A 21,895-nucleotide genomic window follows, 5' to 3' on the forward strand; every position below is an offset into this window, starting at 1 on the left:
CAACGGCAAACAAAAACATAAATGATTCATGTTTATGTAGGTCCCAGAAAGAAAGATACCACATTGTACAGAACTGTTTATGTACTTTCCATTTACGAAATTAAAAAAAATTAAAAAATACATACAGATCCCTGAAATTTAAGGTACCACTAATATAATCTCATGTAAAAATTTAATACACACACACATATATGCATATGTAGATTTTGATTCAGAATAGTGGATTAAGTGTACAAACCAGGTCAATGAACAATTAGCATGAAGTTAAAATTTCTTTCAAAGTTTAAAAATTGTGCCAGTTTCATGTTATTTTTCTGAAATAAAATGTAATTAGAACATACTAATATTGTGTCTAAACGTATTTTACCCAATTGTAATTTTACAATTTCAAAACAAATATGTGTACAACAATCATACGGCTATCAAAACATTCTTTGATTGTCAAAATGTTCCTTGCTGCCTGCCATCATAACAAAACAAAGGAAGTGACAATTCCATCAGGAAAGCAGTGAAAAAATACATAATTCCACATATTATGGCTTCAAACCTTTACCGATAACACAAAGATTTTAAAAAGAAACGTATCTCATGTTGCATTTATTTTTTGGTTGACACTTCATACACGTCTCGCTGGTAACAGGTGCCTGGGTGGACTGGTTGGTTGCAGATCCCAGATGGTTTAGTAATCAGGATTTGGCGCACTCACCGCCACGGAAACACAAAGATGATTTGGGTTCTCTCATCGTGTGTGAAAAACGTCCCGATTGATACAAGAATGACTAGGGCAGCAATTTTTTCGGTTAAATCAGAGCACTTGTCAGTTTCCATAGTGTAGAGGTCATCACGTTCGCTTTACACGCGAAAGGTCCCCGGTTCGAAACCGGGTGGAAACACATCTCAGTGGTAACGGGTGTATCGCCTGGTTCCTTCGCTCAAAGGGCACACTTTTGGTTGCACTTGAATCTTTTTTTTTTTTTAATTTTTTTTTTTTGTGGGAATTCTCACAAAAGTTGCTCTCGTGTCCCTGGTGGTCTAGTGGTCAGGATTTGGCGCTCTCACCGCCACGGCCCGGGTTCGATTCCCGGTCAGGGAACGCTCTCTCGGGTTTAAAGAATCCAAAAAACCTCGTCCGAGAACTAGGCTTGGGCTTTACGGCCAGATATTGGCTCGAGGTGCTTTTGTGAATTTCTCGCCAGACATTTAATTCTCTCTTCATGTGAACGGTAGCTCTTTAGGCTGCAACAAAAGGTTGTTTCCACCCGGTTTCGAACCGGGGACCTTTCGCGTGTGAGGCGAACGTGATAACCGCTACACTATGGAAACACAAAGATGATTTGGGTTCTCTCATCGTGTGTGAAAAACGTCCCGATTGATACAAGAATGACTAGGGCAGCAATTTTTTCGGTTAAATCAGAGCACTTGTCAGTTTCCATAGTGTAGAAGTCATCACGTTCGCTTTACACGCGAAAGGTCCCCGGTTCGAAACCGGGTGGAAACACATCTCAGTGGTAACGGGTGTATCGCCTGGTTCCTTCGCTCAAAGGGCACACTTTTGGTTGCACTTGAATCTTTTTTCTTTTTTTAATTTTTTTTTTGTGGGAATTCTCACAAAAGTTGCCCTCGTGTCCCTGGTGGTCTAGTGGTCAGGATTTGGCGCTCTCACCGCCACGGCCCGGGTTCGATTCCCGGTCAGGGAACGCTCTCTCGGGTTTAAAGAATCCAAAAAACCTCGTCCGAGAACTAGGCTTGGGCTTTACGGCCAGATATTGGCTCGAGGTGCTTTTGTGAATTTCTCGCCAGACATTTAATTCTCTCTTCATGTGAACGGTAGCTCTTTAGGCTGCAACAAAAGGTTGTTTCCACCCGGTTTCGAACCGGGGACCTTTCGCGTGTGAGGCGAACGTGATAACCGCTACACTATGGAAACACAAAGATGATTTGGGTTCTCTCATCGTGTGTGAAAAACGTCCCGATTGATACAAGAATGACTAGGGCAGCAATTTTTTCGGTTAAATCAGAGCACTTGTCAGTTTCCATAGTGTAGAAGTCATCACGTTCGCTTTACACGCGAAAGGTCCCCGGTTCGAAACCGGGTGGAAACACATCTCAGTGGTAACGGGTGTATCGCCTGGTTCCTTCGCTCAAAGGGCACACTTTTGGTTGCACTTGAATCTTTTTTCTTTTTTTAATTTTTTTTTTTGTGGGAATTCTCACAAAAGTTGCCCTCGTGTCCCTGGTGGTCTAGTGGTCAGGATTTGGCGCTCTCACCGCCACGGCCCGGGTTCGATTCCCGGTCAGGGAACGCTCTCTCGGGTTTAAAGAATCCAAAAAACCTCGTCCGAGAACTAGGCTTGGGCTTTACGGCCAGATATTGGCTCGAGGTGCTTTTGTGAATTTCTCGCCAGACATTTAATTCTCTCTTCATGTGAACGGTAGCTCTTTAGGCTCCAACAAAAGGTTGTTTTCACCCGGTTTCGAACCGGGGACCTTTCGCGTGTGAGGCGAACGTGATAACCGCTACACTATGGAAACACAAAGATGATTTGGGTTCTCTCATCGTGTGTGAAAAACGTCCCGATTGATACAAGAATGACTAGGGCAGCAATTTTTTCGGTTAAATCAGAGCACTTGTCAGTTTCCATAGTGTAGAGGTCATCACGTTCGCTTTACACGCGAAAGGTCCCCGGTTCGAAACCGGGTGGAAACACATCTCAGTGGTAACGGGTGTATCGCCTGGTTCCTTCGCTCAAAGGGCACACTTTTGGTTGCACTTGAATCTTTTTTTTTTTTTTAATTTTCTTTTTTTGTGGGAATTCTCACAAAAGTTGCCCTCGTGTCCCTGGTGGTCTAGTGGTCAGGATTTGGCGCTCTCACCGCCACGGCCCGGGTTCGATTCCCGGTCAGGGAACGCTCTCTCGGGTTTAAAGAATCCAAAAAAACCTCGTCCGAGAACTAGGCTTGGGCTTTACGGCCAGATATTGGCTCGAGGTGCTTTTGTGAATTTCTCGCCAGACATTTAATTCTCTCTTCATGTGAACGGTAGCTCTTTAGGCTGCAACAAAAGGTTGTTTCCACCCGGTTTCGAACCGGGGACCTTTCGCGTGTGAGGCGAACGTGATAACCGCTACACTATGGAAACACAAAGATGATTTGGGTTCTCTCATCGTGTGTGAAAAACGTCCCGATTGATACAAGAATGACTAGGGCAGCAATTTTTTCGGTTAAATCAGGGCACTTGTCAGTTTCCATAGTGTAGAGGTCATCACGTTCGCTTTACACGCGAAAGGTCCCCGGTTCGAAACCGGGTGGAAACACATCTCAGTGGTAACGGGTGTATCGCCTGGTTCCTTCGCTCAAAGGGCACACTTTTGGTTGCACTTGAATCTTTTTTTTTTTTTAATTTTCTTTTTTTGTGGGAATTCTCACAAAAGTTGCCCTCGTGTCCCTGGTGGTCTAGTGGTCAGGATTTGGCGCTCTCACCGCCACGGCCCGGGTTCGATTCCCGGTCAGGGAACGCTCTCTCGGGTTTAAAGAATCCAAAAAACCTCGTCCGAGAACTAGGCTTGGGCTTTACGGCCAGATATTGGCTCGAGGTGCTTTTGTGAATTTCTCGCCAGACATTTAATTCTCTCTTCATGTGAACGGTAGCTCTTTAGGCTCCAACAAAAGGTTGTTTCCACCCGGTTTCGAACCGGGGACCTTTCGCGTGTGAGGCGAACGTGATAACCGCTACACTATGGAAACACAAAGACGATTTGGGTTCTCTCATCGTGTGTGAAAAACGTCCCGATTGATACAAGAATGACTAGGGCAGCAATTTTTTCGGTTAAATCAGGGCACTTGTCAGTTTCCATAGTGTAGAGGTCATCACGTTCGCTTTACACGCGAAAGGTCCCCGGTTCGAAACCGGGTGGAAACACATCTCAGTGGTAACGGGTGTATCGCCTGGTTCCTTCGCTCAAAGGGCACACTTTTGGTTGCACTTGAATCTTTTTTTTTTTTTAATTTTCTTTTTTGTGGGAATTCTCACAAAAGTTGCCCTCGTGTCCCTGGTGGTCTAGTGGTCAGGATTTGGCGCTCTCACCGCCACGGCCCGGGTTCGATTCCCGGTCAGGGAACGCTCTCTCGGGTTTAAAGAATCCAAAAAACCTCGTCCGAGAACTAGGCTTGGGCTTTACGGCCAGATATTGGCTCGAGGTGCTTTTGTGAATTTCTCGCCAGACATTTAATTCTCTCTTCATGTGAACGGTAGCTCTTTAGGCTCCAACAAAAGGTTGTTTCCACCCGGTTTCGAACCGGGGACCTTTCGCGTGTGAGGCGAACGTGATAACCGCTACACTATGGAAACACAAAGATGATTTGGGTTCTCTCATCGTGTGTGAAAAACGTCCCGATTGATACAAGAATGACTAGGGCAGCAATTTTTTCGGTTAAATCAGGGCACTTGTCAGTTTCCATAGTGTAGAGGTCATCACGTTCGCTTTACACGCGAAAGGTCCCCGGGTGGAAACACATCTCAGTGGTAACGGGTGTATCGCCTGGTTCCTTCGCTCAAAGGGCACACTTTTGGTTGCACTTGAATCTTTTTTTTTTTTTAATTTTTTTTTTTGTGGGAATTCTCACAAAAGTTGCCCTCGTGTCCCTGGTGGTCTAGTGGTCAGGATTTGGCGCTCTCACCGCCACGGCCCGGGTTCGATTCCCGGTCAGGGAACGCTCTCTCGGGTTTAAAGAATCCAAAAAACCTCGTCCGAGAACTAGGCTTGGGCTTTACGGCCAGATATTGGCTCGAGGTGCTTTTGTGAATTTCTCGCCAGACATTTAATTCTCTCTTCATGTGAACGGTAGCTCTTTAGGCTCCAACAAAAGGTTGTTTCCACCCGGTTTCGAACCGGGGACCTTTCGCGTGTGAGGCGAACGTGATAACCGCTACACTATGGAAACACAAAGATGATTTGGGTTCTCTCATCGTGTGTGAAAAACGTCCCGATTGATACAAGAATGACTAGGGCAGCAATTTTTTCGGTTAAATCAGGGCACTTGTCAGTTTCCATAGTGTAGAGGTCATCACGTTCGCTTTACACGCGAAAGGTCCCCGGTTCGAAACCGGGTGGAAACACATCTCAGTGGTAACGGGTGTATCGCCTGGTTCCTTCGCTCAAAGGGCACACTTTTGGTTGCACTTGAATCTTTTTTTTTTTTTTAATTTTTTTTTTTGTGGGAATTCTCACAAAAGTTGCCCTCGTGTCCCTGGTGGTCTAGTGGTCAGGATTTGGCGCTCTCACCGCCACGGCCCGGGTTCGATTCCCGGTCAGGGAACGCTCTCTCGGGTTTAAAGAATCCAAAAAACCTCGTCCGAGAACTAGGCTTGGGCTTTACGGCCAGATATTGGCTCGAGGTGCTTTTGTGAATTTCTCGCCAGACATTTAATTCTCTCTTCATGTGAACGGTAGCTCTTTAGGCTCCAACAAAAGGTTGTTTCCACCCGGTTTCGAACCGGGGACCTTTCGCGTGTGAGGCGAACGTGATAACCGCTACACTATGGAAACACAAAGATGATTTGGGTTCTCTCATCGTGTGTGAAAAACGTCCCGATTGATACAAGAATGACTAGGGCAGCAATTTTTTCGGTTAAATCAGGGCACTTGTCAGTTTCCATAGTGTAGAGGTCATCACGTTCGCTTTACACGCGAAAGGTCCCCGGTTCGAAACCGGGTGGAAACACATCTCAGTGGTAACGGGTGTATCGCCTGGTTCCTTCGCTCAAAGGGCACACTTTTGGTTGCACTTGAATCTTTTTTTTTTTTTTAATTTTTTTTTTTTGTGGGAATTCTCACAAAAGTTGCCCTCGTGTCCCTGGTGGTCTAGTGGTCAGGATTTGGCGCTCTCACCGCCACGGCCCGGGTTCGATTCCCGGTCAGGGAACGCTCTCTCGGGTTTAAAGAATCCAAAAAAACCTCGTCCGAGAACTAGGCTTGGGCTTTACGGCCAGATATTGGCTCGAGGTGCTTTTGTGAATTTCTCGCCAGACATTTAATTCTCTCTTCATGTGAACGGTAGCTCTTTAGGCTGCAACAAAAGGTTGTTTCCACCCGGTTTCGAACCGGGGACCTTTCGCGTGTGAGGCGAACGTGATAACCGCTACACTATGGAAACACAAAGATGATTTGGGTTCTCTCATCGTGTGTGAAAAACGTCCCGATTGATACAAGAATGACTAGGGCAGCAATTTTTTCGGTTAAATCAGGGCACTTGTCAGTTTCCATAGTGTAGAGGTCATCACGTTCGCTTTACACGCGAAAGGTCCCCGGTTCGAAACCGGGTGGAAACACATCTCAGTGGTAACGGGTGTATCGCCTGGTTCCTTCGCTCAAAGGGCACACTTTTGGTTGCACTTGAATCTTTTTTTTTTTTTTAATTTTCTTTTTTTGTGGGAATTCTCACAAAAGTTGCCCTCGTGTCCCTGGTGGTCTAGTGGTCAGGATTTGGCGCTCTCACCGCCACGGCCCGGGTTCGATTCCCGGTCAGGGAACGCTCTCTCGGGTTTAAAGAATCCAAAAAAACCTCGTCCGAGAACTAGTCTTGGGCTTTACGGCCAGATATTGGCTCGAGGTGCTTTTGTGAATTTCTCGCCAGACATTTAATTCTCTCTTCATGTGAACGGTAGCTCTTTAGGCTGCAACAAAAGGTTGTTTCCACCCGGTTTCGAACCGGGGACCTTTCGCGTGTGAGGCGAACGTGATAACCGCTACACTATGGAAACACAAAGATGATTTGGGTTCTCTCATCGTGTGTGAAAAACGTCCCGATTGATACAAGAATGACTAGGGCAGCAATTTTTTCGGTTAAATCAGAGCACTTGTCAGTTTCCATAGTGTAGAGGTCATCACGTTCGCTTTACACGCGAAAGGTCCCCGGTTCGAAACCGGGTGGAAACACATCTCAGTGGTAACGGGTGTATCGCCTGGTTCCTTCGCTCAAAGGGCACACTTTTGGTTGCACTTGAATCTTTTTTCTTTTTTTAATTTTTTTTTTTTGTGGGAATTCTCACAAAAGTTGCCCTCGTGTCCCTGGTGGTCTAGTGGTCAGGATTTGGCGCTCTCACCGCCACGGCCCGGGTTCGATTCCCGGTCAGGGAACGCTCTCTCGGGTTTAAAGAATCCAAAAAACCTCGTCCGAGAACTAGGCTTGGGCTTTACGGCCAGATATTGGCTCGAGGTGCTTTTGTGAATTTCTCGCCAGACATTTAATTCTCTCTTCATGTGAACGGTAGCTCTTTAGGCTCCAACAAAAGGTTGTTTCCACCCGGTTTCGAACCGGGGACCTTTCGCGTGTGAGGCGAACGTGATAACCGCTACACTATGGAAACACAAAGACGATTTGGGTTCTCTCATCGTGTGTGAAAAACGTCCCGATTGATACAAGAATGACTAGGGCAGCAATTTTTTCGGTTAAATCAGGGCACTTGTCAGTTTCCATAGTGTAGAGGTCATCACGTTCGCTTTACACGCGAAAGGTCCCCGGTTCGAAACCGGGTGGAAACACATCTCAGTGGTAACGGGTGTATCGCCTGGTTCCTTCGCTCAAAGGGCACACTTTTGGTTGCACTTGAATCTTTTTTTTTTTTTAATTTTTTTTTTTTGTGGGAATTCTCACAAAAGTTGCCCTCGTGTCCCTGGTGGTCTAGTGGTCAGGATTTGGCGCTCTCACCGCCACGGCCCGGGTTCGATTCCCGGTCAGGGAACGCTCTCTCGGGTTTAAAGAATCCAAAAAACCTCGTCCGAGAACTAGGCTTGGGCTTTACGGCCAGATATTGGCTCGAGGTGCTTTTGTGAATTTCTCGCCAGACATTTAATTCTCTCTTCATGTGAACGGTAGCTCTTTAGGCTGCAACAAAAGGTTGTTTCCACCGGGTTTCGAACCGGGGACCTTTCGCGTGTGAGGCGAACGTGATAACCGCTACACTATGGAAACACAAAGATGATTTGGGGTCTCTCATCGTGTGTGAAAAACGTCCCGATTGATACAAGAATGACTAGGGCAGCAATTTTTTCGGTTAAATCAGGGCACTTGTCAGTTTCCATAGTGTAGAGGTCATCACGTTCGCTTTACACGCGAAAGGTCCCCGGTTCGAAACCGGGTGGAAACACATCTCAATGGTAACGGGTGTATCGCCTGGTTCCTTCGCTCAAAGGGCACACTTTTGGTTGCACTTGAATCTTTTTTTTTTTTTTAATTTTCTTTTTTTGTGGGAATTCTCACAAAAGTTGCCCTCGTGTCCCTGGTGGTCTAGTGGTCAGGATTTGGCGCTCTCACCGCCACGGCCCGGGTTCGATTCCCGGTCAGGGAACGCTCTCTCGGGTTTAAAGAATCCAAAAAACCTCGTCCGAGAACTAGGCTTGGGCTTTACGGCCAGATATTGGCTCGAGGTGCTTTTGTGAATTTCTCGCCAGACATTTAATTCTCTCTTCATGTGAACGGTAGCTCTTTAGGCTCCAACAAAAGGTTGTTTCCACCCGGTTTCGAACCGGGGACCTTTCGCGTGTGAGGCGAACGTGATAACCGCTACACTATGGAAACACAAAGATGATTTGGGTTCTCTCATCGTGTGTGAAAAACGTCCCGATTGATACAAGAATGACTAGGGCAGCAATTTTTTCGGTTAAATCAGGGCACTTGTCAGTTTCCATAGTGTAGAGGTCATCACGTTCGCTTTACACGCGAAAGGTCCCCGGGTGGAAACACATCTCAGTGGTAACGGGTGTATCGCCTGGTTCCTTCGCTCAAAGGGCACACTTTTGGTTGCACTTGAATCTTTTTTTTTTTTTTAATTTTTTTTTTTTGTGGGAATTCTCACAAAAGTTGCCCTCGTGTCCCTGGTGGTCTAGTGGTCAGGATTTGGCGCTCTCACCGCCACGGCCCGGGTTCGATTCCTGGTCAGGGAACGCTCTCTCGGGTTTAAAGAATCCAAAAAACCTCGTCCGAGAACTAGGCTTGGGCTTTACGGCCAGATATTGGCTCGAGGTGCTTTTGTGAATTTCTCGCCAGACATTTAATTCTCTCTTCATGTGAACGGTAGCTCTTTAGGCTCCAACAAAAGGTTGTTTCCACCCGGTTTCGAACCGGGGACCTTTCGCGTGTGAGGCGAACGTGATAACCGCTACACTATGGAAACACAAAGACGATTTGGGTTCTCTCATCGTGTGTGAAAAACGTCCCGATTGATACAAGAATGACTAGGGCAGCAATTTTTTCGGTTAAATCAGGGCACTTGTCAGTTTCCATAGTGTAGAGGTCATCACGTTCGCTTTACACGCGAAAGGTCCCCGGTTCGAAACCGGGTGGAAACACATCTCAGTGGTAACGGGTGTATCGCCTGGTTCCTTCGCTCAAAGGGCACACTTTTGGTTGCACTTGAATCTTTTTTCTTTTTTTAATTTTTTTTTTTTGTGGGAATTCTCACAAAAGTTGCCCTCGTGTCCCTGGTGGTCTAGTGGTCAGGATTTGGCGCTCTCACCGCCACGGCCCGGGTTCGATTCCCGGTCAGGGAACGCTCTCTCGGGTTTAAAGAATCCAAAAAAACCTCGTCCGAGAACTAGGCTTGGGCTTTACGGCCAGATATTGGCTCGAGGTGCTTTTGTGAATTTCTCGCCAGACATTTAATTCTCTCTTCATGTGAACGGTAGCTCTTTAGGCTCCAACAAAAGGTTGTTTCCACCCGGTTTCGAACCGGGGACCTTTCGCGTGTGAGGCGAACGTGATAACCGCTACACTATGGAAACACAAAGATGATTTGGGTTCTCTCATCGTGTGTGAAAAACGTCCCGATTGATACAAGAATGACTAGGGCAGCAATTTTTTCGGTTAAATCAGGGCACTTGTCAGTTTCCATAGTGTAGAGGTCATCACGTTCGCTTTACACGCGAAAGGTCCCCGGTTCGAAACCGGGTGGAAACACATCTCAGTGGTAACGGGTGTATCGCCTGGTTCCTTCGCTCAAAGGGCACACTTTTGGTTGCACTTGAATCTTTTTTTTTTTTTAATTTTTTTTTTTTGTGGGAATTCTCACAAAAGTTGCCCTCGTGTCCCTGGTGGTCTAGTGGTCAGGATTTGGCGCTCTCACCGCCACGGCCCGGGTTCGATTCCCGGTCAGGGAACGCTCTCTCGGGTTTAAAGAATCCAAAAAACCTCGTCCGAGAACTAGGCTTGGGCTTTACGGCCAGATATTGGCTCGAGGTGCTTTTGTGAATTTCTCGCCAGACATTTAATTCTCTCTTCATGTGAACGGTAGCTCTTTAGGCTGCAACAAAAGGTTGTTTCCACCGGGTTTCGAACCGGGGACCTTTCGCGTGTGAGGCGAACGTGATAACCGCTACACTATGGAAACACAAAGATGATTTGGGTTCTCTCATCGTGTGTGAAAAACGTCCCGATTGATACAAGAATGACTAGGGCAGCAATTTTTTCGGTTAAATCAGGGCACTTGTCAGTTTCCATAGTGTAGAGGTCATCACGTTCGCTTTACACGCGAAAGGTCCCCGGTTCGAAACCGGGTGGAAACACATCTCAGTGGTAACGGGTGTATCGCCTGGTTCCTTCGCTCAAAGGGCACACTTTTGGTTGCACTTGAATCTTTTTTTTTTTTTAATTTTTTTTTTTGTGGGAATTCTCACAAAAGTTGCCCTCGTGTCCCTGGTGGTCTAGTGGTTAGGATTTGGCGCTCTCACCGCCACGGCCCGGGTTCGATTCCCGGTCAGGGAACGCTCTCTCGGGTTTAAAGAATCCAAAAAACCTCGTCCGAGAACTAGGCTTGGGCTTTACGGCCAGATATTGGCTCGAGGTGCTTTTGTGAATTTCTCGCCAGACATTTAATTCTCTCTTCATGTGAACGGTAACTCTTTAGGCTGCAACAAAAGGTTGTTTCCACCCGGTTTCGAACCGGGGACCTTTCGCGTGTGAGGCGAACGTGATAACCGCTACACTATGGAAACACAAAGATGATTTGGGTTCTCTCATCGTGTGTGAAAAACGTCCCGATTGATACAAGAATGACTAGGGCAGCAATTTTTTCGGTTAAATCAGGGCACTTGTCAGTTTCCATAGTGTAGAGGTCATCACGTTCGCTTTACACGCGAAAGGTCCCCGGTTCGAAACCGGGTGGAAACACATCTCAGTGGTAACGGGTGTATCGCCTGGTTCCTTCGCTCAAAGGGCACACTTTTGGTTGCACTTGAATCTTTTTTTTTTTTTAATTTTTTTTTTTTGTGGGAATTCTCACAAAAGTTGCCCTCGTGTCCCTGGTGGTCTGGTGGTCAGCATTTGGCGCTCTCACCGCCACGGCCCGGGTTCGATTCCCGGTCAGGGAACGCTCTCTCGGGTTTAAAGAATCCAAAAAACCTCGTCCGAGAACTAGGCTTGGGCTTTACGGCCAGATATTGGCTCGAGGTGCTTTTGTGAGTTTCTCGCCAGACATTTAATTCTCTCTTCATGTGAACGGTAACTCTTTAGGCTGCAACAAAAGGTTGTTTCCACCCGGTTTCGAACCGGGGACCTTTCGCGTGTGAGGCGAACGTGATAACCGCTACACTATGGAAACACAAAGATGATTTGGGTTCTCTCATCGTGTGTGAAAAACGTCCCGATTGATACAAGAATGACTAGGGCAGCAATTTTTTCGGTTAAATCAGAGCACTTGTCAGTTTCCATAGTGTAGAGGTCATCACGTTCGCTTTACGCGAAAGGTCCCCGGTTCGAAACCGGGTGGAAACACATCTCAGTGGTAACGGGTGTATCGCCTGGTTCCTTCGCTCAAAGGGCACACTTTTGGTTGCACTTGAATCTTTTTTCTTTTTTTAATTTTTTTTTTTGTGGGAATTCTCACAAAAGTTGCCCTCGTGTCCCTGGTGGTCTGGTGGTCAGGATTTGGCGCTCTCACCGCCACGGCCCGGGTTCGATTCCCGGTCAGGGAACGCTCTCTCGGGTTTAAAGAATCCAAAAAACCTCGTCCGAGAACTAGGCTTGGGCTTTACGGCCAGATATTGGCTCGAGGTGCTTTTGTGAATTTCTCGCCAGACATTTAATTCTCTCTTCATGTGAACGGTAACTCTTTAGGCTGCAACAAAAGGTTGTTTCCACCCGGTTTCGAACCGGGGACCTTTCGCGTGTGAGGCGAACGTGATAACCGCTACACTATGGAAACACAAAGATGATTTGGGTTCTCTCATCGTGTGTGAAAAACGTCCCGATTGATACAAGAATGACTAGGGCAGCAATTTTTTCGGTTAAATCAGGGCACTTGTCAGTTTCCATAGTGTAGAGGTCATCACGTTCGCTTTACACGCGAAAGGTCCCCGGTTCGAAACCGGGTGGAAACACATCTCAGTGGTAACGGGTGTATCGCCTGGTTCCTTCGCTCAAAGGGCACACTTTTGGTTGCACTTGAATCTTTTTTCTTTTTTTAATTTTTTTTTTTGTGGGAATTCTCACAAAAGTTGCCCTCGTGTCCCTGGTGGTCTAGTGGTCAGGATTTGGCGCTCTCACCGCCACGGCCCGGGTTCGATTCCCGGTCAGGGAACGCTCTCTCGGGTTTAAAGAATCCAAAAAACCTCGTCCGAGAACTAGGCTTGGGCTTTACGGCCAGATATTGGCTCGAGGTGCTTTTGTGAATTTCTCGCCAGACATTTAATTCTCTCTTCATGTGAACGGTAGCTCTTTAGGCTGCAACAAAAGGTTGTTTCCACCCGGTTTCGAACCGGGGACCTTTCGCGTGTGAGGCGAACGTGATAACCGCTACACTATGGAAACACAAAGATGATTTGGGTTCTCTCATCGTGTGTGAAAAACGTCCCGATTGATACAAGAATGACTAGGGCAGCAATTTTTTCGGTTAAATCAGGGCACTTGTCAGTTTCCATAGTGTAGAGGTCATCACGTTCGCTTTACACGCGAAAGGTCCCCGGTTCGAAACCGGGTGGAAACACATCTCAGTGGTAACGGGTGTATCGCCTGGTTCCTTCGCTCAAAGGGCACACTTTTGGTTGCACTTGAATCTTTTTTCTTTTTTTAATTTTTTTTTTTGTGGGAATTCTCACAAAAGTTGCCCTCGTGTCCCTGGTGGTCTAGTGGTCAGGATTTGGCGCTCTCACCGCCACGGCCCGGGTTCGATTCCCGGTCAGGGAACGCTCTCTCGGGTTTAAAGAATCCAAAAAACCTCGTCCGAGAGCTAGGCTTGGGCTTTACGGCCAGATATTGGCTCGAGGTGCTTTTGTGAATTTCTCGCCAGACATTTAATTCTCTCTTCATGTGAACGGTAACTCTTTAGGCTGCAACAAAAGGTTGTTTCCACCCGGTTTCGAACCGGGGACCTTTCGCGTGTGAGGCGAACGTGATAACCGCTACACTATGGAAACACAAAGATGATTTGGGTTCTCTCATCGTGTGTGAAAAACGTCCCGATTGATACAAGAATGACTAGGGCAGCAATTTTTTCGGTTAAATCAGGGCACTTGTCAGTTTCCATAGTGTAGAGGTCATCACGTTCGCTTTACACGCGAAAGGTCCCCGGTTCGAAACCGGGTGGAAACACATCTCAGTGGTAACGGGTGTATCGCCTGGTTCCTTCGCTCAAAGGGCACACTTTTGGTTGCACTTGAATCTTTTTTTTTTTTTTAATTTTTTTTTTTTGTGGGAATTCTCACAAAAGTTGCCCTCGTGTCCCTGGTGGTCTAGTGGTCAGGATTTGGCGCTCTCACCGCCACGGCCCGGGTTCGATTCCCGGTCAGGGAACGCTCTCTCGGGTTTAAAGAATCCAGAAAACCTCGTCCGAGAGCTAGGCTTGGGCTTTACGGCCAGGTACTGGCTCGAGGTGCTTTTGTGAATTTCTCGCCAGACATTTAATTCTCTCTTCATGTGAACGGTAACTCTTTAGGCTGCAACAAAAGGTTGTTTCCACCCGGTTTCGAACCGGGGACCTTTCGCGTGTGAGGCGAACGTGATAACCGCTACACTATGGAAACACAAAGATGATTTGGGTTCTCTCATCGTGTGTGAAAAACGTCCCGATTGATACAAGAATGACTAGGGCAGCAATTTTTTCGGTTAAATCAGAGCACTTGTCAGTTTCCATAGTGTAGAAGTCATCACGTTCGCTTTACACGCGAAAGGTCCCCGGTTCGAAACCGGGTGGAAACACATCTCAGTGGTAACGGGTGTATCGCCTGGTTCCTTCGCTCAAAGGGCACACTTTTGGTTGCACTTGAATCTTTTTTCTTTTTTTAATTTTTTTTTTTGTGGGAATTCTCACAAAAGTTGCCCTCGTGTCCCTGGTGGTCTAGTGGTCAGGATTTGGCGCTCTCACCGCCACGGCCCGGGTTCGATTCCCGGTCAGGGAACGCTCTCTCGGGTTTAAAGAATCCAAAAAACCTCGTCCGAGAACTAGGCTTGGGCTTTACGGCCAGATATTGGCTCGAGGTGCTTTTGTGAATTTCTCGCCAGACATTTAATTCTCTCTTCATGTGAACGGTAGCTCTTTAGGCTGCAACAAAAGGTTGTTTCCACCCGGTTTCGAACCGGGGACCTTTCGCATGTGAGGCGAACGTGATAACCGCTACACTATGGAAACACAAAGATGATTTGGGTTCTCTCATCGTGTGTGAAAAACGTCCCGATTGATACAAGAATGACTAGGGCAGCAATTTTTTCGGTTAAATCAGGGCACTTGTCAGTTTCCATAGTGTAGAGGTCATCACGTTCGCTTTACACGCGAAAGGTCCCCGGTTCGAAACCGGGTGGAAACACATCTCAGTGGTAACGGGTGTATCGCCTGGTTCCTTCGCTCAAAGGGCACACTTTTGGTTGCACTTGAATCTTTTTTTTTTTTTAATTTTCTTTTTTTGTGGGAATTCTCACAAAAGTTGCCCTCGTGTCCCTGGTGGTCTAGTGGTCAGGATTTGGCGCTCTCACCGCCACGGCCCGGGTTCGATTCCCGGTCAGGGAACGCTCTCTCGGGTTTAAAGAATCCAAAAAACCTCGTCCGAGAACTAGGCTTGGGCTTTACGGCCAGATATTGGCTCGAGGTGCTTTTGTGAATTTCTCGCCAGACATTTAATTCTCTCTTCATGTGAACGGTAGCTCTTTAGGCTGCAACAAAAGGTTGTTTCCACCCGGTTTCGAACCGGGGACCTTTCGCGTGTGAGGCGAACGTGATAACCGCTACACTATGGAAACACAAAGATGATTTGGGTTCTCTCATCGTGTGTGAAAAACGTCCCGATTGATACAAGAATGACTAGGGCAGCAATTTTTTCGGTTAAATCAGGGCACTTGTCAGTTTCCATAGTGTAGAGGTCATCACGTTCGCTTTACACGCGAAAGGTCCCCGGTTCGAAACCGGGTGGAAACACATCTCAGTGGTAACGGGTGTATCGCCTGGTTCCTTCGCTCAAAGGGCACACTTTTGGTTGCACTTGAATCTTTTTTCTTTTTTTAATTTTTTTTTTTGTGGGAATTCTCACAAAAGTTGCCCTCGTGTCCCTGGTGGTCTAGTGGTCAGGATTTGGCGCTCTCACCGCCACGGCCCGGGTTCGATTCCCGGTCAGGGAACGCTCTCTCGGGTTTAAAGAATCCAAAAAACCTCGTCCGAGAACTAGGCTTGGGCTTTACGGCCAGATATTGGCTCGAGGTGCTTTTGTGAATTTCTCGCCAGACATTTAATTCTCTCTTCATGTGAACGGTAGCTCTTTAGGCTGCAACAAAAGGTTGTTTCCACCCGGTTTCGAACCGGGGATCTTTCGCGTGTGAGGCGAACGTGATAACCGCTACACTATGGAAACACAAAGATGATTTGGGTTCTCTCATCGTGTGTGAAAAACGTCCCGATTGATACAAGAATGACTAGGGTAGCAATTTTTTCGGTTAAATCAGGGCACTTGTCAGTTTCCATAGTGTAGAGGTCATCACGTTCGCTTTACACGCGAAAGGTCCCCGGTTCGAAACCGGGTGGAAACACATCTCAGTGGTAACGGGTGTATCGCCTGGTTCCTTCGCTCAAAGGGCACACTTTTGGTTGCACTTGAATCTTTTTTTTTTTTTTAATTTTCTTTTTTTGTGGGAATTCTCACAAAAGTTGCCCTCGTGTCCCTGGTGGTCTAGTGGTCAGGATTTGGCGCTCTCACCGCCACGGCCCGGGTTCGATTCCCGGTCAGGGAACGCTCTCTCGGGTTTAAAGAATCCAAAAAACCTCGTCCGAGAACTAGGCTTGGGCTTTACGGCCAGATATTGGCTCGAGGTGCTTTTGTGAATTTCTCGCCAGACATTTAATTCTCTCTTCATGTGAACGGTAGCTCTTTAGGCTGCAACAAAAGGTTGTTTCCACCCGGTTTCGAACCGGGGACCTTTCGCGTGTGAGGCGAACGTGATAACCGCTACACTATGGAAACACAAAGATGATTTGGGTTCTCTCATCGTGTGTGAAAAACGTCCCGATTGATACAAGAATGACTAGGGCAGCAATTTTTTCGGTTAAATCAGGGCACTTGTCAGTTTCCATAGTGTAGAGGTCATCACGTTCGCTTTACACGCGAAAGGTCCCCGGTTCGAAACCGGGTGGAAACACATCTCAGTGGTAACGGGTGTATCGCCTGGTTCCTTCGCTCAAAGGGCACACTTTTGGTTGCACTTGAATCTTTTTTTTTTTTTTAATTTTCTTTTTTTGTGGGAATTCTCACAAAAGTTGCCCTCGTGTCCCTGGTGGTCTAGTGGTCAGGATTTGGCGCTCTCACCGCCACGGCCCGGGTTCGATTCCCGGTCAGGGAACGCTCTCTCGGGTTTAAAGAATCCAAAAAACCTCGTCCGAGAACTAGGCTTGGGCTTTACGGCCAGATATTGGCTCGAGGTGCTTTTGTGAATTTCTCGCCAGACATTTAATTCTCTCTTCATGTGAACGGTAGCTCTTTAGGCTGCAACAAAAGGTTGTTTCCACCCGGTTTCGAACCGGGGACCTTTCGCGTGTGAGGCGAACGTGATAACCGCTACACTATGGAAACACAAAGATGATTTGGGTTCTCTCATCGTGTGTGAAAAACGTCCCGATTGATACAAGAATGACTAGGGCAGCAATTTTTTCGGTTAAATCAGGGCACTTGTCAGTTTCCATAGTGTAGAAGTCATCACGTTCGCTTTACACGCGAAAGGTCCCCGGTTCGAAACCGGGTGGAAACACATCTCAGTGGTAACGGGTGTATCGCCTGGTTCCTTCGCTCAAAGGGCACACTTTTGGTTGCACTTGAATCTTTTTTTTTTTTTTAATTTTCTTTTTTTGTGGGAATTCTCACAAAAGTTGCCCTCGTGTCCCTGGTGGTCTAGTGGTCAGGATTTGGCGCTCTCACCGCCACGGCCCGGGTTCGATTCCCGGTCAGGGAACGCTCTCTCGGGTTTAAAGAATCCAAAAAAACCTCGTCCGAGAACTAGGCTTGGGCTTTACGGCCAGATATTGGCTCGAGGTGCTTTTGTGAATTTCTCGCCAGACATTTAATTCTCTCTTCATGTGAACGGTAGCTCTTTAGGCTGCAACAAAAGGTTGTTTCCACCCGGTTTCGAACCGGGGACCTTTCGCGTGTGAGGCGAACGTGATAACCGCTACACTATGGAAACACAAAGATGATTTGGGTTCTCTCATCGTGTGTGAAAAACGTCCCGATTGATACAAGAATGACTAGGGCAGCAATTTTTTCGGTTAAATCAGGGCACTTGTCAGTTTCCATAGTGTAGAGGTCATCACGTTCGCTTTACACGCGAAAGGTCCCCGGTTCGAAACCGGGTGGAAACACATCTCAGTGGTAACGGGTGTATCGCCTGGTTCCTTCGCTCAAAGGGCACACTTTTGGTTGCACTTGAATCTTTTTTTTTTTTTTAATTTTCTTTTTTTGTGGGAATTCTCACAAAAGTTGCCCTCGTGTCCCTGGTGGTCTAGTGGTCAGGATTTGGCGCTCTCACCGCCACGGCCCGGGTTCGATTCCCGGTCAGGGAACGCTCTCTCGGGTTTAAAGAATCCAAAAAACCTCGTCCGAGAACTAGGCTTGGGCTTTACGGCCAGATATTGGCTCGAGGTGCTTTTGTGAATTTCTCGCCAGACATTTAATTCTCTCTTCATGTGAACGGTAGCTCTTTAGGCTCCAACAAAAGGTTGTTTCCACCCGGTTTCGAACCGGGGACCTTTCGCGTGTGAGGCGAACGTGATAACCGCTACACTATGGAAACACAAAGATGATTTGGGTTCTCTCATCGTGTGTGAAAAACGTCCCGATTGATACAAGAATGACTAGGGCAGCAATTTTTTCGGTTAAATCAGGGTACTTGTCAGTTTCCATAGTGTAGAGGTCATCACGTTCGCTTTACACGCGAAAGGTCCCCGGTTCGAAACCGGGTGGAAACACATCTCAGTGGTAACGGGTGTATCGCCTGGTTCCTTCGCTCAAAGGGCACACTTTTGGTTGCACTTGAATCTTTTTTTTTTTTTTAATTTTTTTTTTTGTGGGAATTCTCACAAAAGTTGCCCTCGTGTCCCTGGTGGTCTAGTGGTCAGGATTTGGCGCTCTCACCGCCACGGCCCGGGTTCGATTCCCGGTCAGGGAACGCTCTCTCGGGTTTAAAGAATCCAAAAAACCTCGTCCGAGAACTAGGCTTGGGCTTTACGGCCAGATATTGGCTCGAGGTGCTTTTGTGAATTTCTCGCCAGACATTTAATTCTCTCTTCATGTGAACGGTAGCTCTTTAGGCTGCAACAAAAGGTTGTTTCCACCCGGTTTCGAACCGGGGACCTTTCGCGTGTGAGGCGAACGTGATAACCGCTACACTATGGAAACACAAAGATGATTTGGGGTCTCTCATCGTGTGTGAAAAACGTCCCGATTGATACAAGAATGACTAGGGCAGCAATTTTTTTCGGTTAAATCAGAGCACTTGTCAGTTTCCATAGTGTAGAGGTCATCACGTTCGCTTTACACGCGAAAGGTCCCCGGTTCGAAACCGGGTGGAAACACATCTCAGTGGTAACGGGTGTATCGCCTGGTTCCTTCGCTCAAAGGGCACACTTTTGGTTGCACTTGAATCTTTTTTTTTTTTTTAATTTTTTTTTTTTGTGGGAATTCTCACAAAAGTTCCCTCGTGTCCCTGGTGGTCTAGTGGTCAGGATTTGGCGCTCTCACCGCCACGGCCCGGGTTCGATTCCCGGTCAGGGAACGCTCTCTCGGGTTTAAAGAATCCAAAAAACCTCGTCCGAGAACTAGGCTTGGGCTTTACGGCCAGATATTGGCTCGAGGTGCTTTTGTGAATTTCTCGCCAGACATTTAATTCTCTCTTCATGTGAACGGTAGCTCTTTAGGCTGCAACAAAAGGTTGTTTCCACCCGGTTTCGAACCGGGGACCTTTCGCGTGTGAGGCGAACGTGATAACCGCTACACTATGGAAACACAAAGATGATTTGGGTTCTCTCATCGTGTGTGAAAAACGTCCCGATTGATACAAGAATGACTAGGGCAGCAATTTTTTCGGTTAAATCAGGGCACTTGTCAGTTTCCATAGTGTAGAGGTCATCACGTTCGCTTTACACGCGAAAGGTCCCCGGTTCGAAACCGGGTGGAAACACATCTCAGTGGTAACGGGTGTATCGCCTGGTTCCTTCGCTCAAAGGGCACACTTTTGGTTGCACTTGAATCTTTTTTCTTTTTTTAATTTTTTTTTTTGTGGGAATTCTCACAAAAGTTGCCCTCGTGTCCCTGGTGGTCTAGTGGTCAGGATTTGGCGCTCTCACCGCCACGGCCCGGGTTCGATTCCCGGTCAGGGAACGCTCTCTCGGGTTTAAAGAATCCAAAAAACCTCGTCCGAGAACTAGGCTTGGGCTTTACGGCCAGATATTGGCTCGAGGTGCTTTTGTGAATTTCTCGCCAGACATTTAATTCTCTCTTCATGTGAACGGTAACTCTTTAGGCTGCAACAAAAGGTTGTTTCCACCCGGTTTCGAACCGGGGACCTTTCGCGTGTGAGGCGAACGTGATAACCGCTACACTATGGAAACACAAAGATGATTTGGGTTCTCTCATCGTGTGTGAAAAACGTCCCGATTGATACAAGAATGACTAGGGCAGCAATTTTTTCGGTTAAATCAGGGCACTTGTCAGTTTCCATAGTGTAGAGGTCATCACGTTCGCTTTACACGCGAAAGGTCCCCGGTTCGAAACCGGGTGGAAACACATCTCAGTGGTAACGGGTGTATCGCCTGGTTCCTTCGCTCAAAGGGCACACTTTTGGTTGCACTTGAATCTTTTTTTTTTTTTTAATTTTCTTTTTTTGTGGGAATTCTCACAAAAGTTGCCCTCGTGTCCCTGGTGGTCTAGTGGTCAGGATTTGGCGCTCTCACCGCCACGGCCCGGGTTCGATTCCCGGTCAGGGAACGCTCTCTCGGGTTTAAAGAATCCAAAAAACCTCGTCCGAGAACTAGGCTTGGGCTTTACGGCCAGATATTGGCTCGAGGTGCTTTTGTGAATTTCTCGCCAGACATTTAATTCTCTCTTCATGTGAACGGTAGCTCTTTAGGCTGCAACAAAAGGTTGTTTCCACCCGGTTTCGAACCGGGGACCTTTCGCGTGTGAGGCGAACGTGATAACCGCTACACTATGGAAACACAAAGATGATTTGGGTTCTCTCATCGTGTGTGAAAAACGTCCCGATTGATACAAGAATGACTAGGGCAGCAATTTTTTCGGTTAAATCAGGGCACTTGTCAGTTTCCATAGTGTAGAGGTCATCACGTTCGCTTTACACGCGAAAGGTCCCCGGTTCGAAACCGGGTGGAAACACATCTCAGTGGTAACGGGTGTATCGCCTGGTTCCTTCGCTCAAAGGGCACACTTTTGGTTGCACTTGAATCTTTTTTTTTTTTTTAATTTTCTTTTTTTGTGGGAATTCTCACAAAAGTTGCCCTCGTGTCCCTGGTGGTCTAGTGGTCAGGATTTGGCGCTCTCACCGCCACGGCCCGGGTTCGATTCCCGGTCAGGGAACGCTCTCTCGGGTTTAAAGAATCCAAAAAACCTCGTCCGAGAACTGGGCTTTACGGCCAGATATTGGCTCGAGGTGCTTTTGTGAATTTCTCGCCAGACATTTAATTCTCTCTTCATGTGAACGGTAACTCTTTAGGCTGCAACAAAAGGTTGTTTCCACCCGGTTTCGAACCGGGGACCTTTCGCGTGTGAGGCGAACGTGATAACCGCTACACTATGGAAACACAAAGATGATTTGGGTTCTCTCATCGTGTGTGAAAAACGTCCCGATTGATACAAGAATGACTAGGGCAGCAATTTTTTCGGTTAAATCAGGGCACTTGTCAGTTTCCATAGTGTAGAGGTCATCACGTTCGCTTTACACGCGAAAGGTCCCCGGTTCGAAACCGGGTGGAAACACATCTCAGTGGTAACGGGTGTATCGCCTGGTTCCTTCGCTCAAAGGGCACACTTTTGGTTGCACTTGAATCTTTTTTTTTTTTTTAATTTTCTTTTTTTGTGGGAATTCTCACAAAAGTTGCCCTCGTGTCCCTGGTGGTCTAGTGGTCAGGATTTGGCGCTCTCACCGCCGCGGCCCGGGTTCGATTCCCGGTCAGGGAACGCTCTCTCGGGTTTAAAGAATCCAAAAAACCTCGTCCGAGAACTAGGCTTGGGCTTTACGGCCAGATATTGGCTCGAGGTGCTTTTGTGAATTTCTCGCCAGACATTTAATTCTCTCTTCATGTGAACGGTAACTCTTTAGGCTGCAACAAAAGGTTGTTTCCACCCGGTTTCGAACCGGGGACCTTTCGCGTGTGAGGCGAACGTGATAACCGCTACACTATGGAAACACAAAGATGATTTGG

At 47.2% G+C, this 21,895-nt stretch overlaps 95 non-coding genes across 95 annotated transcripts; 63 read left to right on the top strand and 32 right to left on the bottom strand.

Annotated features, from left to right (window-relative positions):
• The first annotated feature begins 820 nt into the window (after positions 1-820).
• On the top strand, positions 821-893 carry trnav-uac (transfer RNA valine (anticodon UAC)). The gene has a single exon. It is a non-coding gene; the product is annotated as a tRNA-Val (tRNA).
• A 128-nt stretch (positions 894-1,021) lies between these two features.
• On the top strand, positions 1,022-1,093 carry trnae-cuc (transfer RNA glutamic acid (anticodon CUC)). The gene has a single exon. It is a non-coding gene; the product is annotated as a tRNA-Glu (tRNA).
• A 157-nt stretch (positions 1,094-1,250) lies between these two features.
• trnav-cac (transfer RNA valine (anticodon CAC)) lies at positions 1,251-1,323 on the bottom strand. Its single transcript has one exon. It is a non-coding gene; the product is annotated as a tRNA-Val (tRNA).
• A 102-nt stretch (positions 1,324-1,425) lies between these two features.
• On the top strand, positions 1,426-1,498 carry trnav-uac (transfer RNA valine (anticodon UAC)). Its single transcript has one exon. It is a non-coding gene; the product is annotated as a tRNA-Val (tRNA).
• Positions 1,499-1,625: 127 nt separating this feature from the next.
• On the top strand, positions 1,626-1,697 carry trnae-cuc (transfer RNA glutamic acid (anticodon CUC)). The gene has a single exon. It is a non-coding gene; the product is annotated as a tRNA-Glu (tRNA).
• Positions 1,698-1,854: 157 nt separating this feature from the next.
• On the bottom strand, positions 1,855-1,927 carry trnav-cac (transfer RNA valine (anticodon CAC)). Its single transcript has one exon. It is a non-coding gene; the product is annotated as a tRNA-Val (tRNA).
• A 102-nt stretch (positions 1,928-2,029) lies between these two features.
• Positions 2,030-2,102, top strand: trnav-uac (transfer RNA valine (anticodon UAC)). Its single transcript has one exon. It is a non-coding gene; the product is annotated as a tRNA-Val (tRNA).
• A 128-nt stretch (positions 2,103-2,230) lies between these two features.
• On the top strand, positions 2,231-2,302 carry trnae-cuc (transfer RNA glutamic acid (anticodon CUC)). The gene has a single exon. It is a non-coding gene; the product is annotated as a tRNA-Glu (tRNA).
• Positions 2,303-2,634: 332 nt separating this feature from the next.
• Positions 2,635-2,707, top strand: trnav-uac (transfer RNA valine (anticodon UAC)). The gene has a single exon. It is a non-coding gene; the product is annotated as a tRNA-Val (tRNA).
• A 129-nt stretch (positions 2,708-2,836) lies between these two features.
• trnae-cuc (transfer RNA glutamic acid (anticodon CUC)) lies at positions 2,837-2,908 on the top strand. The gene has a single exon. It is a non-coding gene; the product is annotated as a tRNA-Glu (tRNA).
• A 158-nt stretch (positions 2,909-3,066) lies between these two features.
• trnav-cac (transfer RNA valine (anticodon CAC)) lies at positions 3,067-3,139 on the bottom strand. Its single transcript has one exon. It is a non-coding gene; the product is annotated as a tRNA-Val (tRNA).
• Positions 3,140-3,241: 102 nt separating this feature from the next.
• Positions 3,242-3,314, top strand: trnav-uac (transfer RNA valine (anticodon UAC)). Its single transcript has one exon. It is a non-coding gene; the product is annotated as a tRNA-Val (tRNA).
• Positions 3,315-3,442: 128 nt separating this feature from the next.
• trnae-cuc (transfer RNA glutamic acid (anticodon CUC)) lies at positions 3,443-3,514 on the top strand. Its single transcript has one exon. It is a non-coding gene; the product is annotated as a tRNA-Glu (tRNA).
• A 157-nt stretch (positions 3,515-3,671) lies between these two features.
• Positions 3,672-3,744, bottom strand: trnav-cac (transfer RNA valine (anticodon CAC)). The gene has a single exon. It is a non-coding gene; the product is annotated as a tRNA-Val (tRNA).
• A 102-nt stretch (positions 3,745-3,846) lies between these two features.
• Positions 3,847-3,919, top strand: trnav-uac (transfer RNA valine (anticodon UAC)). Its single transcript has one exon. It is a non-coding gene; the product is annotated as a tRNA-Val (tRNA).
• Positions 3,920-4,046: 127 nt separating this feature from the next.
• trnae-cuc (transfer RNA glutamic acid (anticodon CUC)) lies at positions 4,047-4,118 on the top strand. Its single transcript has one exon. It is a non-coding gene; the product is annotated as a tRNA-Glu (tRNA).
• Positions 4,119-4,275: 157 nt separating this feature from the next.
• On the bottom strand, positions 4,276-4,348 carry trnav-cac (transfer RNA valine (anticodon CAC)). Its single transcript has one exon. It is a non-coding gene; the product is annotated as a tRNA-Val (tRNA).
• Positions 4,349-4,639: 291 nt separating this feature from the next.
• trnae-cuc (transfer RNA glutamic acid (anticodon CUC)) lies at positions 4,640-4,711 on the top strand. Its single transcript has one exon. It is a non-coding gene; the product is annotated as a tRNA-Glu (tRNA).
• Positions 4,712-4,868: 157 nt separating this feature from the next.
• On the bottom strand, positions 4,869-4,941 carry trnav-cac (transfer RNA valine (anticodon CAC)). Its single transcript has one exon. It is a non-coding gene; the product is annotated as a tRNA-Val (tRNA).
• A 102-nt stretch (positions 4,942-5,043) lies between these two features.
• trnav-uac (transfer RNA valine (anticodon UAC)) lies at positions 5,044-5,116 on the top strand. Its single transcript has one exon. It is a non-coding gene; the product is annotated as a tRNA-Val (tRNA).
• Positions 5,117-5,244: 128 nt separating this feature from the next.
• On the top strand, positions 5,245-5,316 carry trnae-cuc (transfer RNA glutamic acid (anticodon CUC)). Its single transcript has one exon. It is a non-coding gene; the product is annotated as a tRNA-Glu (tRNA).
• A 157-nt stretch (positions 5,317-5,473) lies between these two features.
• Positions 5,474-5,546, bottom strand: trnav-cac (transfer RNA valine (anticodon CAC)). The gene has a single exon. It is a non-coding gene; the product is annotated as a tRNA-Val (tRNA).
• A 102-nt stretch (positions 5,547-5,648) lies between these two features.
• Positions 5,649-5,721, top strand: trnav-uac (transfer RNA valine (anticodon UAC)). The gene has a single exon. It is a non-coding gene; the product is annotated as a tRNA-Val (tRNA).
• Positions 5,722-5,850: 129 nt separating this feature from the next.
• trnae-cuc (transfer RNA glutamic acid (anticodon CUC)) lies at positions 5,851-5,922 on the top strand. The gene has a single exon. It is a non-coding gene; the product is annotated as a tRNA-Glu (tRNA).
• Positions 5,923-6,080: 158 nt separating this feature from the next.
• trnav-cac (transfer RNA valine (anticodon CAC)) lies at positions 6,081-6,153 on the bottom strand. Its single transcript has one exon. It is a non-coding gene; the product is annotated as a tRNA-Val (tRNA).
• Positions 6,154-6,255: 102 nt separating this feature from the next.
• Positions 6,256-6,328, top strand: trnav-uac (transfer RNA valine (anticodon UAC)). The gene has a single exon. It is a non-coding gene; the product is annotated as a tRNA-Val (tRNA).
• A 129-nt stretch (positions 6,329-6,457) lies between these two features.
• trnae-cuc (transfer RNA glutamic acid (anticodon CUC)) lies at positions 6,458-6,529 on the top strand. The gene has a single exon. It is a non-coding gene; the product is annotated as a tRNA-Glu (tRNA).
• A 158-nt stretch (positions 6,530-6,687) lies between these two features.
• On the bottom strand, positions 6,688-6,760 carry trnav-cac (transfer RNA valine (anticodon CAC)). Its single transcript has one exon. It is a non-coding gene; the product is annotated as a tRNA-Val (tRNA).
• A 102-nt stretch (positions 6,761-6,862) lies between these two features.
• On the top strand, positions 6,863-6,935 carry trnav-uac (transfer RNA valine (anticodon UAC)). Its single transcript has one exon. It is a non-coding gene; the product is annotated as a tRNA-Val (tRNA).
• A 129-nt stretch (positions 6,936-7,064) lies between these two features.
• trnae-cuc (transfer RNA glutamic acid (anticodon CUC)) lies at positions 7,065-7,136 on the top strand. The gene has a single exon. It is a non-coding gene; the product is annotated as a tRNA-Glu (tRNA).
• Positions 7,137-7,293: 157 nt separating this feature from the next.
• Positions 7,294-7,366, bottom strand: trnav-cac (transfer RNA valine (anticodon CAC)). The gene has a single exon. It is a non-coding gene; the product is annotated as a tRNA-Val (tRNA).
• Positions 7,367-7,468: 102 nt separating this feature from the next.
• Positions 7,469-7,541, top strand: trnav-uac (transfer RNA valine (anticodon UAC)). Its single transcript has one exon. It is a non-coding gene; the product is annotated as a tRNA-Val (tRNA).
• A 128-nt stretch (positions 7,542-7,669) lies between these two features.
• Positions 7,670-7,741, top strand: trnae-cuc (transfer RNA glutamic acid (anticodon CUC)). Its single transcript has one exon. It is a non-coding gene; the product is annotated as a tRNA-Glu (tRNA).
• Positions 7,742-8,073: 332 nt separating this feature from the next.
• Positions 8,074-8,146, top strand: trnav-uac (transfer RNA valine (anticodon UAC)). Its single transcript has one exon. It is a non-coding gene; the product is annotated as a tRNA-Val (tRNA).
• A 129-nt stretch (positions 8,147-8,275) lies between these two features.
• trnae-cuc (transfer RNA glutamic acid (anticodon CUC)) lies at positions 8,276-8,347 on the top strand. Its single transcript has one exon. It is a non-coding gene; the product is annotated as a tRNA-Glu (tRNA).
• A 157-nt stretch (positions 8,348-8,504) lies between these two features.
• On the bottom strand, positions 8,505-8,577 carry trnav-cac (transfer RNA valine (anticodon CAC)). The gene has a single exon. It is a non-coding gene; the product is annotated as a tRNA-Val (tRNA).
• Positions 8,578-9,099: 522 nt separating this feature from the next.
• trnav-cac (transfer RNA valine (anticodon CAC)) lies at positions 9,100-9,172 on the bottom strand. The gene has a single exon. It is a non-coding gene; the product is annotated as a tRNA-Val (tRNA).
• A 102-nt stretch (positions 9,173-9,274) lies between these two features.
• On the top strand, positions 9,275-9,347 carry trnav-uac (transfer RNA valine (anticodon UAC)). The gene has a single exon. It is a non-coding gene; the product is annotated as a tRNA-Val (tRNA).
• A 129-nt stretch (positions 9,348-9,476) lies between these two features.
• trnae-cuc (transfer RNA glutamic acid (anticodon CUC)) lies at positions 9,477-9,548 on the top strand. Its single transcript has one exon. It is a non-coding gene; the product is annotated as a tRNA-Glu (tRNA).
• Positions 9,549-9,706: 158 nt separating this feature from the next.
• Positions 9,707-9,779, bottom strand: trnav-cac (transfer RNA valine (anticodon CAC)). The gene has a single exon. It is a non-coding gene; the product is annotated as a tRNA-Val (tRNA).
• A 102-nt stretch (positions 9,780-9,881) lies between these two features.
• On the top strand, positions 9,882-9,954 carry trnav-uac (transfer RNA valine (anticodon UAC)). The gene has a single exon. It is a non-coding gene; the product is annotated as a tRNA-Val (tRNA).
• Positions 9,955-10,082: 128 nt separating this feature from the next.
• On the top strand, positions 10,083-10,154 carry trnae-cuc (transfer RNA glutamic acid (anticodon CUC)). The gene has a single exon. It is a non-coding gene; the product is annotated as a tRNA-Glu (tRNA).
• Positions 10,155-10,486: 332 nt separating this feature from the next.
• trnav-uac (transfer RNA valine (anticodon UAC)) lies at positions 10,487-10,559 on the top strand. The gene has a single exon. It is a non-coding gene; the product is annotated as a tRNA-Val (tRNA).
• A 127-nt stretch (positions 10,560-10,686) lies between these two features.
• On the top strand, positions 10,687-10,758 carry trnae-cuc (transfer RNA glutamic acid (anticodon CUC)). Its single transcript has one exon. It is a non-coding gene; the product is annotated as a tRNA-Glu (tRNA).
• A 157-nt stretch (positions 10,759-10,915) lies between these two features.
• On the bottom strand, positions 10,916-10,988 carry trnav-cac (transfer RNA valine (anticodon CAC)). The gene has a single exon. It is a non-coding gene; the product is annotated as a tRNA-Val (tRNA).
• A 102-nt stretch (positions 10,989-11,090) lies between these two features.
• Positions 11,091-11,163, top strand: trnav-uac (transfer RNA valine (anticodon UAC)). Its single transcript has one exon. It is a non-coding gene; the product is annotated as a tRNA-Val (tRNA).
• A 357-nt stretch (positions 11,164-11,520) lies between these two features.
• On the bottom strand, positions 11,521-11,593 carry trnav-cac (transfer RNA valine (anticodon CAC)). Its single transcript has one exon. It is a non-coding gene; the product is annotated as a tRNA-Val (tRNA).
• Positions 11,594-12,123: 530 nt separating this feature from the next.
• On the bottom strand, positions 12,124-12,196 carry trnav-cac (transfer RNA valine (anticodon CAC)). The gene has a single exon. It is a non-coding gene; the product is annotated as a tRNA-Val (tRNA).
• A 102-nt stretch (positions 12,197-12,298) lies between these two features.
• On the top strand, positions 12,299-12,371 carry trnav-uac (transfer RNA valine (anticodon UAC)). Its single transcript has one exon. It is a non-coding gene; the product is annotated as a tRNA-Val (tRNA).
• Positions 12,372-12,499: 128 nt separating this feature from the next.
• On the top strand, positions 12,500-12,571 carry trnae-cuc (transfer RNA glutamic acid (anticodon CUC)). The gene has a single exon. It is a non-coding gene; the product is annotated as a tRNA-Glu (tRNA).
• Positions 12,572-12,728: 157 nt separating this feature from the next.
• Positions 12,729-12,801, bottom strand: trnav-cac (transfer RNA valine (anticodon CAC)). The gene has a single exon. It is a non-coding gene; the product is annotated as a tRNA-Val (tRNA).
• A 102-nt stretch (positions 12,802-12,903) lies between these two features.
• trnav-uac (transfer RNA valine (anticodon UAC)) lies at positions 12,904-12,976 on the top strand. The gene has a single exon. It is a non-coding gene; the product is annotated as a tRNA-Val (tRNA).
• Positions 12,977-13,104: 128 nt separating this feature from the next.
• trnae-cuc (transfer RNA glutamic acid (anticodon CUC)) lies at positions 13,105-13,176 on the top strand. Its single transcript has one exon. It is a non-coding gene; the product is annotated as a tRNA-Glu (tRNA).
• A 157-nt stretch (positions 13,177-13,333) lies between these two features.
• Positions 13,334-13,406, bottom strand: trnav-cac (transfer RNA valine (anticodon CAC)). The gene has a single exon. It is a non-coding gene; the product is annotated as a tRNA-Val (tRNA).
• Positions 13,407-13,508: 102 nt separating this feature from the next.
• Positions 13,509-13,581, top strand: trnav-uac (transfer RNA valine (anticodon UAC)). The gene has a single exon. It is a non-coding gene; the product is annotated as a tRNA-Val (tRNA).
• Positions 13,582-13,710: 129 nt separating this feature from the next.
• trnae-cuc (transfer RNA glutamic acid (anticodon CUC)) lies at positions 13,711-13,782 on the top strand. Its single transcript has one exon. It is a non-coding gene; the product is annotated as a tRNA-Glu (tRNA).
• A 157-nt stretch (positions 13,783-13,939) lies between these two features.
• On the bottom strand, positions 13,940-14,012 carry trnav-cac (transfer RNA valine (anticodon CAC)). The gene has a single exon. It is a non-coding gene; the product is annotated as a tRNA-Val (tRNA).
• A 102-nt stretch (positions 14,013-14,114) lies between these two features.
• On the top strand, positions 14,115-14,187 carry trnav-uac (transfer RNA valine (anticodon UAC)). Its single transcript has one exon. It is a non-coding gene; the product is annotated as a tRNA-Val (tRNA).
• Positions 14,188-14,315: 128 nt separating this feature from the next.
• Positions 14,316-14,387, top strand: trnae-cuc (transfer RNA glutamic acid (anticodon CUC)). Its single transcript has one exon. It is a non-coding gene; the product is annotated as a tRNA-Glu (tRNA).
• Positions 14,388-14,544: 157 nt separating this feature from the next.
• trnav-cac (transfer RNA valine (anticodon CAC)) lies at positions 14,545-14,617 on the bottom strand. The gene has a single exon. It is a non-coding gene; the product is annotated as a tRNA-Val (tRNA).
• Positions 14,618-14,719: 102 nt separating this feature from the next.
• Positions 14,720-14,792, top strand: trnav-uac (transfer RNA valine (anticodon UAC)). The gene has a single exon. It is a non-coding gene; the product is annotated as a tRNA-Val (tRNA).
• A 128-nt stretch (positions 14,793-14,920) lies between these two features.
• On the top strand, positions 14,921-14,992 carry trnae-cuc (transfer RNA glutamic acid (anticodon CUC)). Its single transcript has one exon. It is a non-coding gene; the product is annotated as a tRNA-Glu (tRNA).
• A 157-nt stretch (positions 14,993-15,149) lies between these two features.
• Positions 15,150-15,222, bottom strand: trnav-cac (transfer RNA valine (anticodon CAC)). Its single transcript has one exon. It is a non-coding gene; the product is annotated as a tRNA-Val (tRNA).
• Positions 15,223-15,324: 102 nt separating this feature from the next.
• trnav-uac (transfer RNA valine (anticodon UAC)) lies at positions 15,325-15,397 on the top strand. Its single transcript has one exon. It is a non-coding gene; the product is annotated as a tRNA-Val (tRNA).
• A 128-nt stretch (positions 15,398-15,525) lies between these two features.
• Positions 15,526-15,597, top strand: trnae-cuc (transfer RNA glutamic acid (anticodon CUC)). The gene has a single exon. It is a non-coding gene; the product is annotated as a tRNA-Glu (tRNA).
• A 157-nt stretch (positions 15,598-15,754) lies between these two features.
• Positions 15,755-15,827, bottom strand: trnav-cac (transfer RNA valine (anticodon CAC)). Its single transcript has one exon. It is a non-coding gene; the product is annotated as a tRNA-Val (tRNA).
• Positions 15,828-15,929: 102 nt separating this feature from the next.
• trnav-uac (transfer RNA valine (anticodon UAC)) lies at positions 15,930-16,002 on the top strand. The gene has a single exon. It is a non-coding gene; the product is annotated as a tRNA-Val (tRNA).
• A 129-nt stretch (positions 16,003-16,131) lies between these two features.
• On the top strand, positions 16,132-16,203 carry trnae-cuc (transfer RNA glutamic acid (anticodon CUC)). The gene has a single exon. It is a non-coding gene; the product is annotated as a tRNA-Glu (tRNA).
• Positions 16,204-16,360: 157 nt separating this feature from the next.
• Positions 16,361-16,433, bottom strand: trnav-cac (transfer RNA valine (anticodon CAC)). The gene has a single exon. It is a non-coding gene; the product is annotated as a tRNA-Val (tRNA).
• Positions 16,434-16,535: 102 nt separating this feature from the next.
• trnav-uac (transfer RNA valine (anticodon UAC)) lies at positions 16,536-16,608 on the top strand. Its single transcript has one exon. It is a non-coding gene; the product is annotated as a tRNA-Val (tRNA).
• Positions 16,609-16,737: 129 nt separating this feature from the next.
• On the top strand, positions 16,738-16,809 carry trnae-cuc (transfer RNA glutamic acid (anticodon CUC)). The gene has a single exon. It is a non-coding gene; the product is annotated as a tRNA-Glu (tRNA).
• Positions 16,810-16,966: 157 nt separating this feature from the next.
• Positions 16,967-17,039, bottom strand: trnav-cac (transfer RNA valine (anticodon CAC)). Its single transcript has one exon. It is a non-coding gene; the product is annotated as a tRNA-Val (tRNA).
• Positions 17,040-17,141: 102 nt separating this feature from the next.
• Positions 17,142-17,214, top strand: trnav-uac (transfer RNA valine (anticodon UAC)). The gene has a single exon. It is a non-coding gene; the product is annotated as a tRNA-Val (tRNA).
• A 129-nt stretch (positions 17,215-17,343) lies between these two features.
• On the top strand, positions 17,344-17,415 carry trnae-cuc (transfer RNA glutamic acid (anticodon CUC)). Its single transcript has one exon. It is a non-coding gene; the product is annotated as a tRNA-Glu (tRNA).
• Positions 17,416-17,573: 158 nt separating this feature from the next.
• trnav-cac (transfer RNA valine (anticodon CAC)) lies at positions 17,574-17,646 on the bottom strand. The gene has a single exon. It is a non-coding gene; the product is annotated as a tRNA-Val (tRNA).
• Positions 17,647-17,748: 102 nt separating this feature from the next.
• On the top strand, positions 17,749-17,821 carry trnav-uac (transfer RNA valine (anticodon UAC)). Its single transcript has one exon. It is a non-coding gene; the product is annotated as a tRNA-Val (tRNA).
• A 129-nt stretch (positions 17,822-17,950) lies between these two features.
• Positions 17,951-18,022, top strand: trnae-cuc (transfer RNA glutamic acid (anticodon CUC)). Its single transcript has one exon. It is a non-coding gene; the product is annotated as a tRNA-Glu (tRNA).
• Positions 18,023-18,179: 157 nt separating this feature from the next.
• On the bottom strand, positions 18,180-18,252 carry trnav-cac (transfer RNA valine (anticodon CAC)). The gene has a single exon. It is a non-coding gene; the product is annotated as a tRNA-Val (tRNA).
• A 102-nt stretch (positions 18,253-18,354) lies between these two features.
• trnav-uac (transfer RNA valine (anticodon UAC)) lies at positions 18,355-18,427 on the top strand. Its single transcript has one exon. It is a non-coding gene; the product is annotated as a tRNA-Val (tRNA).
• A 128-nt stretch (positions 18,428-18,555) lies between these two features.
• Positions 18,556-18,627, top strand: trnae-cuc (transfer RNA glutamic acid (anticodon CUC)). The gene has a single exon. It is a non-coding gene; the product is annotated as a tRNA-Glu (tRNA).
• Positions 18,628-18,784: 157 nt separating this feature from the next.
• trnav-cac (transfer RNA valine (anticodon CAC)) lies at positions 18,785-18,857 on the bottom strand. The gene has a single exon. It is a non-coding gene; the product is annotated as a tRNA-Val (tRNA).
• A 103-nt stretch (positions 18,858-18,960) lies between these two features.
• On the top strand, positions 18,961-19,033 carry trnav-uac (transfer RNA valine (anticodon UAC)). The gene has a single exon. It is a non-coding gene; the product is annotated as a tRNA-Val (tRNA).
• Positions 19,034-19,161: 128 nt separating this feature from the next.
• Positions 19,162-19,233, top strand: trnae-cuc (transfer RNA glutamic acid (anticodon CUC)). Its single transcript has one exon. It is a non-coding gene; the product is annotated as a tRNA-Glu (tRNA).
• Positions 19,234-19,390: 157 nt separating this feature from the next.
• On the bottom strand, positions 19,391-19,463 carry trnav-cac (transfer RNA valine (anticodon CAC)). Its single transcript has one exon. It is a non-coding gene; the product is annotated as a tRNA-Val (tRNA).
• Positions 19,464-19,565: 102 nt separating this feature from the next.
• trnav-uac (transfer RNA valine (anticodon UAC)) lies at positions 19,566-19,638 on the top strand. Its single transcript has one exon. It is a non-coding gene; the product is annotated as a tRNA-Val (tRNA).
• A 128-nt stretch (positions 19,639-19,766) lies between these two features.
• trnae-cuc (transfer RNA glutamic acid (anticodon CUC)) lies at positions 19,767-19,838 on the top strand. The gene has a single exon. It is a non-coding gene; the product is annotated as a tRNA-Glu (tRNA).
• A 157-nt stretch (positions 19,839-19,995) lies between these two features.
• On the bottom strand, positions 19,996-20,068 carry trnav-cac (transfer RNA valine (anticodon CAC)). The gene has a single exon. It is a non-coding gene; the product is annotated as a tRNA-Val (tRNA).
• Positions 20,069-20,170: 102 nt separating this feature from the next.
• On the top strand, positions 20,171-20,243 carry trnav-uac (transfer RNA valine (anticodon UAC)). The gene has a single exon. It is a non-coding gene; the product is annotated as a tRNA-Val (tRNA).
• A 129-nt stretch (positions 20,244-20,372) lies between these two features.
• Positions 20,373-20,444, top strand: trnae-cuc (transfer RNA glutamic acid (anticodon CUC)). The gene has a single exon. It is a non-coding gene; the product is annotated as a tRNA-Glu (tRNA).
• A 157-nt stretch (positions 20,445-20,601) lies between these two features.
• Positions 20,602-20,674, bottom strand: trnav-cac (transfer RNA valine (anticodon CAC)). The gene has a single exon. It is a non-coding gene; the product is annotated as a tRNA-Val (tRNA).
• A 102-nt stretch (positions 20,675-20,776) lies between these two features.
• Positions 20,777-20,849, top strand: trnav-uac (transfer RNA valine (anticodon UAC)). The gene has a single exon. It is a non-coding gene; the product is annotated as a tRNA-Val (tRNA).
• A 129-nt stretch (positions 20,850-20,978) lies between these two features.
• trnae-cuc (transfer RNA glutamic acid (anticodon CUC)) lies at positions 20,979-21,050 on the top strand. Its single transcript has one exon. It is a non-coding gene; the product is annotated as a tRNA-Glu (tRNA).
• A 151-nt stretch (positions 21,051-21,201) lies between these two features.
• On the bottom strand, positions 21,202-21,274 carry trnav-cac (transfer RNA valine (anticodon CAC)). The gene has a single exon. It is a non-coding gene; the product is annotated as a tRNA-Val (tRNA).
• A 102-nt stretch (positions 21,275-21,376) lies between these two features.
• trnav-uac (transfer RNA valine (anticodon UAC)) lies at positions 21,377-21,449 on the top strand. The gene has a single exon. It is a non-coding gene; the product is annotated as a tRNA-Val (tRNA).
• Positions 21,450-21,807: 358 nt separating this feature from the next.
• On the bottom strand, positions 21,808-21,880 carry trnav-cac (transfer RNA valine (anticodon CAC)). The gene has a single exon. It is a non-coding gene; the product is annotated as a tRNA-Val (tRNA).
• Positions 21,881-21,895: the final 15 nt, after the last annotated feature.

Source organism: Scleropages formosus, chromosome 11 (assembly GCF_900964775.1).
Source record: "Scleropages formosus chromosome 11, fSclFor1.1, whole genome shotgun sequence".
NCBI lineage: Eukaryota > Metazoa > Chordata > Actinopteri > Osteoglossiformes > Osteoglossidae > Scleropages > Scleropages formosus.